The sequence below is a fragment of the Lonchura striata genome, chromosome 8 (assembly GCF_050655825.1).
Source record: "Lonchura striata isolate lonStrDom1 chromosome 8, ASM5065582v1, whole genome shotgun sequence".
Taxonomy (NCBI): Eukaryota; Metazoa; Chordata; class Aves; order Passeriformes; family Estrildidae; genus Lonchura; species Lonchura striata.
Genome location: NC_140710.1, coordinates 11,224,836 through 11,233,671, shown reverse-complemented (window position 1 = coordinate 11,233,671; position 8,836 = coordinate 11,224,836). Strand labels below are relative to the sequence as shown.

General features: G+C 48.5%; 1 protein-coding gene across 15 annotated transcripts in view; it reads left to right on the top strand.

Moving 5' to 3' along the window:
- The first annotated feature begins 696 nt into the window (after positions 1–696).
- Positions 697–8,836, top strand: part of PTPRF (protein tyrosine phosphatase receptor type F) — a 375,339-nt gene continuing 367,199 nt past the window's right edge. For 13 of the 15 annotated variants that reach the window (XM_021528106.3, XM_085585740.1, XM_021528089.3 and 10 more), the window contains exon 1: positions 922–1,074. The gene's annotated coding sequence lies outside the window, so the exon portion shown is untranslated. Of the gene's footprint in view, positions 832–921; positions 1,075–8,836 lie in introns of those variants that run through there. The other 2 variants (XM_077785383.2, XM_085585737.1) reach the window with 2 other exon arrangements.

Genomic DNA, 8,836 nt, shown 5'->3' with positions numbered 1-8,836 from the left:
AGCAGAGCGAAACTGCCGAACAGCGCGGTGTTGCCCTCGCTGACGCAACCCCGGCTTTTAGGAAGGGTTGGGCAAGGAGCCAAAGAGCAGCAACACACCCGGCGCAAGGGCCTGCCTGACTTAACCCTTCCGCCGCCTCAAAAGCTCGCAGAAAATACGTCTCAGTTTCTTCATTTCTCAGTTCAGGGCTCTGGACGGCGGAGCAGGAAGCGCTGGACGGAATAACCGAGCAGCAGCACGCCGGGTGAGCGCACGGGCTGAAACACCGCGAACAGCCGCGCCGCGGCCAAACCATCACAGCCCGCAACAGGTCCCAGCGCGGCGCTGCCCCGCTGCCGCCGAGGAGACCCGCGGGGAGCGACGAGGCTCCGCTCTGCAACCCGTCCCTCGCTGCTCGCTCCTCCGAGGCCACCCTCGCCATCTCGGGTCTGACCCGCTCTGCAACCCAGGGTGAAGAGCGGAGGGACCGGGCGTGGGCAAAGGGCCCGCTCCGAGGGACGGTGGGGCTGTAGCCCCTTCTGCCGGCAGCCGGCCGAGGAGAGCGGCGAGGGCCCCCAGCTGCCAGCCCGGCTCCTTCCGGCGGCGCCTCCGGAGCGCCCGCCCCGGGCCGCGGCCGCGCCCTCGCCCGCCCCACCGGGCCGCCCCCCGCCCTCCCCGCCCACACCTGGCCGGGGCGGGCCCTGCCCGCCGGCTGCGGGCCGACTCGGCGGGCAAGGCGGGCGGCAGCGCAGCGCAGGCCGCGGTAGAGCGGAGCAGGGTTCGGCCGGCAGCAGCGCCTCGCCTCGCCGCGGGGCCCAGCGCGGCAGCGGGGCCCGGCGCAGCGCAGCTCAGGTGAGCCCGCGGGCGGCAGGTGGCGGCGGCGGGGCGGGCAGGGCTGGGCTGGGCTGGGCTGGCGGCGGGGCGGGCGCGGCGCGCGGCCCCGGCGTGGGCGGGCTGGCGGGGGCGCGCGCGGAGCGCGGTCCCGTGCGGCGGCGGCTGAAGGAGCGAGCGGAGCGGAGCTGCCGGCGGGGCGCGGAGCGGCTTCTTGCGCGGCGCCCGGAGGCAGCATGCGGACGGCGGAGCCCCGGAGCCCCGGTAAGTGGTTCGGCTACGTCGCCTTTCCCTCCTCAGCCCCGTGTCCGGCTCCCGACGCGGCGGGATCGTCTCCCTGGGAGCCGCCAAACTCCGCCGCCTGTTGAGCCCCGCGGATCGCGGCCCCCGAGCGATGGCCCCGCCGCCCGCTTCGGCCCCGCCGCCGCCCCGCTTGCCCCGCGGGGGCCGCCGTGCGGTCCCGGAGCCCCCCTGCCCTCCGCTGGGGCCGCCACGCGGTTTTCCAGCGGCCACCGGCTGCGCCCCGCGGAGCCTCCCCGGGTCGGCGGGGGGCAGCCAGGCACCTGCCGGCGCCGCGATGCCGGGGGTGCGGGGATCGCCGCCGCGGCGTGACCTTCTCGGGCGGGCTGCGGTGCTCGGGGCAGCCCCGGCGGGCGGACTTCTGGCGGCGGGCTCGGGGGAGAGGGGTCGCGCCCCGCGGGGCGTAGCGCCGACCGCGGCGGGGCGTCCCGGGCGGGGTGCCGGTGCCGTGTGCGAGGCGCGGGGCGCTCGGCAGTGGCCCGGAGCGTTTCCCGCGGCTGGCGCCGGCCGTTTCTGCGGTGGGAGGAGGGGGCGAGGGAGGGCGCTGCAGCGGGGGGCGGCAGACCGCGCCTTTCCCCCCCGGTGGGGTGAGCCGCCGCCTGGGAGAGCGCGGGGCTGCCGAGCGGCGGCGTCTTGGGTGGCGAGAACAAAGGGCCCCCGGCGGGAGCGGGCAGGAGCACGGCCGCCGCTCCCGGGGTGCCAGCTCCCCAGAGCGGGGTGGCGGTGCGGGTGTTCATCCCGGTCTCCCCTCGTTCGCCCTCCCCGAGGAGTGCGGCTGCAGCCTCCGCGGGGCCAGCTCCTGCCCCGCAGCCGCCTCCGCAACCTGTTGTGCCGCTGCCTGGCCGGGGTGCCGGTGGGGTGGGCAGTGCTCCCCCGCGGGACACCCGGGGGGGCGGGCGGCTCGCGTGGCGCGGCGCGGGGTGGGCGCAGGCAGCCCGGGGCGAGCGGGAGGCGAAGGCAGTGGGCGGGTGCGTTTGCCTTCGCGGTGGTTTCTGCGCCCAGAAACTGTTAAGAACCAACTTCAAGCAGTTCAAATAGCTGGCGTAAATGAAATTCAATGAAAGAAAGTATTTCTGCGCTGTTAAAGGTCTGTTCCCGCGAACCTCTTGTGTGGGAAAGATGTGGTCTGTTTCCAGGAGACTGACTGGGGCAGCTGTTCTGAAGCGTTTTGGAGTTTCGTGTTTATTTCATATGTAACCAAATGAAGCCGTATTGTCAGTATCAAACACAATATTCTCTTGTCAAGTTTAGAACTGAACTGTAAAAAGTGATTTGGGCTGACGATAACTGGATAACCAAACCTTCAGTTGAATATTTGTTGGTTTAGAGATCCCTGAAGGCAGCCAACTTATGCAGGGACAGTAAGCAAATAGAGTTTCCTTATGCTGCTTCTGTAACCACCTTTGTTCATTTTTCAAGGTAAATGCTAGGGAAAGACAAATTTAATTTAAGATTGCTAAGGTCCTGTGCTGCAAATGACTTATCAACATGTCTGGTTGCTGGGTGATTGTTCCAAGACTGCCAGTTAGGCTTTGAAAACAGATTTTTAAATAAAGTCCATTGCATTCATTATGATAATGCCGGAAATGCGTGGCTCACAAGGTTGGTTTTATGGAAGGAACAAGTGTACTTTAATCCTGATTTTATTATTTCTTGTGTGGTGGTTTGCTGTGAGACTGAGGACGTAGGAGTAATAGATAGCTCTACTGTGAAGCGCATGATCAGCAATCTGAACTTCGAAAGCAAAGAGTAAAATCTGTGTGGCAAGCAGCAAGTTTGTGATCTGAATGTGTCGTGGGTGACAGTGTTGAATTATTTAAGTTCTCGGTTTCTGCCATTAACCAACCATCTTAATGTGCAAGTTTCTTAGCCTAAGTAGTTTTTGAAGTAGGATGCAACACGACCGTGTATGTGAAGGGGTTAAAGCAGCTTATGGCGAAAAATTAACGCATAACTTCAGATCAAGAGATGTTTATATTCAGTTTAGTTACAAATATTCCCATCAGCCCTTTTCTTTGCACATGGGTGTCCATGAATACATCTTGGCTGCATACTGTTTGGGGCCATTAGCAAAACAGTAGAAGCCACAGACAACCTTTTATTCTCATTCATATTGCCCATGAAAGTGTCAGTTTCTGGAAAATCAAAGTAGAAGCTGTCCTATGTTGTATATTGTTTGTGAGTTGAGAGGTATGCAGGTATTTTTAATTTTGTTTTTTTAAACTAAGTTCTGCTTTTGAATATGTGAGATAATTGTCATTGGCAAAAGCAGAGAAGACAGTCAAAGCTTGTGACTATAAAGAGAAAGATCTAAGCTTGTGAGTAACGGAGAAGAAATGTTTTCCTCTTTGTGTCCACATAATGCAGGGCTGTGGGAAGATATGCCTAATGAAGATGATTATTGCTGTGGCTTTCCATAAATCCACTTGTAATGGAGGCTTTGTACAGTTACTTCTGAATCTGTACATTTAAAAACTGCAAATAGCGATAATGGAGTTGGCTAATAGCAGACTGTCAAGTAAGTGCAATCCTTGTGATAATGTTCAGCCATAGATCTCCATTTAAGCATTACTTTTAAGCAGAAAATGTTTCTTGTAGGTTATAGAATATGCAGTTGGGAGGAAAAAAACCCTGAGTTGTTGCTGCCTGTTGTTGAATCTTAACCAGGTGACTCTAATTGGCCAAAGGGTGTTTTTCTCTCCAGCTTTTTATCAGATAGCAGGAGATGTACAATTCAGTAGATCCATTTGATGTGATTTTAGATAGTGGAAAGGAATACTAATAATAATCAGTTTAAAGAAACTGAAGAAGTTTACCTGGACAGTAAACCCGTGGCTGTGTGCAAATTAAAACAGGGACTTACGCCTATTGAAGAATTGAAAACTTTCCTGTGAAGAGCTGGATGCCACCACATGATAATCTGAGTCTGAGCTGATCTTGTTAGTGGTATTAATCAGGACAAATCTTTCTGTTTCAGTGGTTTTTTAGTGCTTCTTAGAAACCACGGTTGAGAGTTAAATTACTCATGTCTGTTTTGCAGCTTAAAAGGTGAAGGTAAGACAGCAGGGAAAATTTTTAATGTGATAATCTTGCCCTGATACAGAAGGATGTGAAATCATCTATTATTTTCAAGTAAAGCACTTGTAGTCGCTACTGGCTGTTTTATATAGTGTTCTGAATGAATGCAGTTTTAACTTACATAGCTAAGAAACAGCTTTTGAAGGAAACTGACAGGAGACTTGCTTATGTTTATGTTTGGAGTAATTCATTGAGAAATATTTGTGATGCTCTCCATCATTGCTTACCCTCCTTTAAAAGCAATGCTTTGACTTTCATATTTGATACAGTATGTGAGAGTTCCTTCTGTGGATTTACTTCTGCTCAAAATCTGATCATAAAAGTAAGCGTTGTTTCTACAGCTCTTAGTGCAGTGTTCAAACCCAAAATATATGCTTCCTTTCCAGTAAAAACTTGAAATTACATGGAGTGGTAGCAAACTGGAAAGTATTGCAAAACGTATGTAAGAATACTGTTGTACAAACTCTAAAACTGACGAATGACTCACTGCGCCAGTGCTATATCAAATTCTATCTATACACAAGGTTTAAATGACAAGTTTACTTTAGGCAGGGAATATGCAATTTTCTTGTACTCTTTCTTCATCTGATGTCAAGTGAGCTTAATGAAATGGTGCATGTGGGCATACAGGAGGTACCAGTTGTAGAGCTTTAATGAGCAAGGGGAACAAGCACTGCTTGGCTGTATTTGCGAAGGTGATAGATGTAACTAATCTTACAATAAAATGAAGTTTGTGGTACTGATGCTTTTTTTGAGACATATTTCTTTTAATGTACCTCATCATCATTTGTTTACGTGCATTTACTAATGTTGGTTCTATTTTTGTTTTCAATGGGAGAGAGTACTTGACTTTTTAGCAGTATTCATGTTCATCATATTAGTTGAATTTTTTAACTGGCAGTTTGGCAGCATTTTTGCAAGCATAAAATTCGGGTCATTGCCAAAATGCAAGTGTTATAATGGTCAGCATGGGGAAGTGGCCCGTGATTGTAGGTTAAAGAGGAAAAGGTCACTTTTCCACTGCAACAACACAGGTTTTATTCACGCTTTTGACACTGTCATTATAAGAAGCTTCACAGAGGTTTGGAGAGCCCCCTAAAAAGCCAGAATGGGTTAGCAGGCAGTAACATCCTGTGCGTGGGAAGCCTGTGTGAGCCAGGAGAAGGATAAGGAAGAGTGAAGTGTGGGCATCAGGGTGGTATGCTGCTACAGTGTGTGTTGCACGTGTACAGGTGTGTATCACCTGTGGCTGCTGGGGCATCTGATGAAATGTGGGAGGAATCCCAGCCTGCAAAACTAAGAAACCCAGTAACCACTCAATACTAGGAGGAAGAGAAAACCCAGTGCTGATTTAGCCCTAGGTAGAAGACTTCAAGCTATTCACAATCTCTTCTTTTAATTTCTAATTTAGCCATTCTGCCACAAAGCCTGTCCCTTTTGCTCTCTGTTAATCATCATCTTTCTGGGCAGTGGGAAAGATGCCTTGGTCTTTGCCTTATGTTGATCATGAGAGCTTAGTGACCAGTGCCTGCAAGTGTTGTCTGTAGGAAGGTCGAAGTCTCCTGGACTGTGGAAGGCGGCCAAGGAGGGGAAGCTGGAGCACTTGCTGTTTAATGTCAGTGTGCACACAATGTTTATACACCTGTGCCTTAGCAGAAAAAAAGGGTGAAACAGGTCTAGCTACTTCAAGGACTCTATTATCTGAGAACTTGATTCTAAAGATCAGAAATACAGAGATAAGTTAGGGTTTTTGGAGCAGAGGATGGAAGCAATGTTTATAAAAAGCCTGGTTGAGATGAAAATTGACAAAAGTATCTACTAATATCTGGGCACTATACTCAGAGGAAGCTCTGTTTGGATGCTTTAATCAAGTGCAATCCACTGTGTAGCTGAAATAGAGCAATACCATTAATCTCAGAACGAATAGGATGGTCCCATTCTTATTCTTGTCCTTTAGCAGCCTTTGAAGCTTCCAGTTTACAACCTGTCCAAAACACATTTATTTCTTGGCACAAAATTTCAGCTGCAGCTGGCAAGTGGGTAAGTGCTTTCCTCCAGCGTTACTGAGAAAGAGGAATTATTTAGGTTGGCACAAGAAGTTTATAGTTTGGAGTTGTCACATGAAATTGAATGGAGGAAAAACATAAAGGCTGGGAATGTGGCATTGTTCTTTCAAAAGCAGTGCTGGAAATCTGGTCATCATTCGAAACCAAACAAAGCATGCATGTGCTTGACCATGGTGAGGAATTATCTACTATTGGTTTCATAGGCCTCTCTTCCTTTTTTTTTTTTCCTTCCTCCTGCAAGTGCTGTGTTTAACACTGAATTGCATGTGTGTATACAAAGAATAACATCTGTTCTATTTTATGAGATCCACAGAGCAGGGTTGCTTTTTTATCCCTCCTGTGTGTGGATTCTTCTCTCATGTGTCATCCTTGCTGCTGAAGGCAGCCAGGCACTTGAGCTTTGCAATATCTTTTCTCTCTGTAGGAGCAGGAAGTTATTCATGGGATGGTACTTGATTCTTTTGTTAGATTTCCTCACAAAATTAGATCTTATGGTGTTTTTAAAAGTCATAATTTTTCTAGAGAGTTTTATGAGTATGTAAAGAAGTGGGATGATCTGCATCTGTTTTTCTGGAGGAGTTTTAGTAATTGTTGTATCAGTGCGTTAGATTTTCTTCTCCCTAGATGTATTTTGATAGAATGGTTAATGGGGAAGATAAATTAGATCTGAGAAGCTTGAAAAAGGCTAGTCTAGTGTTTAGATTTTAGGCTGTGTATTTAAAAAGATATACATTTTACCTGGCAAATACCAGGCTTCTGATCTTTTGTCTTGAAGAATAAATAGAAGTGGCAAAGGAGCCTTTTGGACACAGCAACTTAAGAACATGTTGAGGTGTTACATGCTTCAAAGATGTGAGGTGGGGGCAAAGGAAAAAAAAGTGGCCTTGTTTTTAGATGGAGTTGTTTCCTTTTTACAAATTACTGTTTTCTTCAAATGCAAAGGAGTTATGTTTGTTTATATCTTAAGTAACATTTGTTTCACCAAATTTGATCAAAGGTTTAGTTGTTGCAGAATCAATAATAATTCTGTTACCTTAAGGAAAAATCTGTAATTTATGAGTGTACTGTCCATTATATTTTAACTACTTGTACTACAAAATTTGCAATATTACACAAATTGACTAGAGGAGGCACACAAAATCCAATAATACATTTATCATGTCAAAGTTCAGTGAAATATGAAACATAATTACCATAAACAAAGAAAATTAGCCTCTTAAACCTATGAACTAGAAGGCGTGGAAATAATTTTGTAATATATATTCTCAGTGGTTTTGTTGAGACTACTTTGGCACCACCAGAATTTCTTTACAGTCTGTGTATGCTAACGCCTGTGTTATGTGGTAAAAAAAAGTACTTACAAACTTGTACTTTACCTCAGGATGAAGCATGTATTTTTGAACATGATTTTTAGATATAGAATGTCTCCTTCCTATAGCCTTATTTGTGAGTAACTTCCCATTAATAAAATGCAGATTTGAAGAGTTACACTTGGGGACACAAGTATTTCAGCAGATTTTATGGTGTTACTGCTCCAATTCTGCCTCTTGACACAGAGGTAGGATTATAAACTTTTGCAGGAAAGTTTTTTCTCCTTTAGTATACTTGTGAGATGGGAATCTGGGTAGCAAATCTTGTTGGTTTGTTTTTTTTTTATGGTTTCTACTATGCCTTTGGATCCTGTAAAACTTGACTTTATGCTTTTGGTTACAGTAATGCACTCATTTGAGTAATGTACTCTTTTGACTCAAAAAAAAAAAAGGGCATTTTAGAATTGGCTGTCAATTAGCCTAATTTCCTGGGGTCTGTCCCATTGCAGAGGGCTGATTTTAACACAGATAGTAAGTGCTGGATCCTACTTCAGTCAGTCAGGCCAAGACAGGGAGAGCTTGCAGAAGCCTGTAGCATGGCCATGATTTCAGCAGCTGTTTTCGGGCAGGTGCAAAGTGTAAGCCTCTGTTACTTGCAGCGGGATTTTGGATGAGACCGAAGCGATGTGGACTCTCGTTGCCCCCACACTGGTGCTGTCCTTAGCACGGAGGTGTTTCCATCTCGCTTTGCTTTGCCTTTTTTGCTGCTGATTCCCCTGGCTGGTCGGGTGTTTGGGCAGGGCTGTGGTGGCCAGGGGCACCTCTCACCTGTGCCCAGGAGAAATCCACAGAAGGTGCAGTGTGTGAACCTCCACGATAGAACCCCAGCAGCTCTCTGGGAGCAGGCTGATGCTGCTGGTCACTGTGCTTGGCTCCTGCCATGGCTCTTACGTGAAGCAGCTTCTTTGTAGATGAGATAATAATAAAGTGTGCTGCTACAACTTACCTGCGTGCCAGTCTGTTTCTTACGCCTGTGGAAGAAATAAGGAGCATAATTAATTATAAAAAGGAAGAGTTCTGAAGTATTGCATGGCAGGCAGCTGTCATGCTCTTCTAGTGATCCCCCATCCTGCTGTCAGGAAGCTGGGCGTCCTTTAGAGCACAGCAGTATTTTGCTGAAGAGTGATCAAAGGCTTCTTCATTGGCCAGAACCATCAAGGTAGATGGGCAGATGTTTGTTTTAAAATGAGTTGCACAGAGTTGCTGGGATCA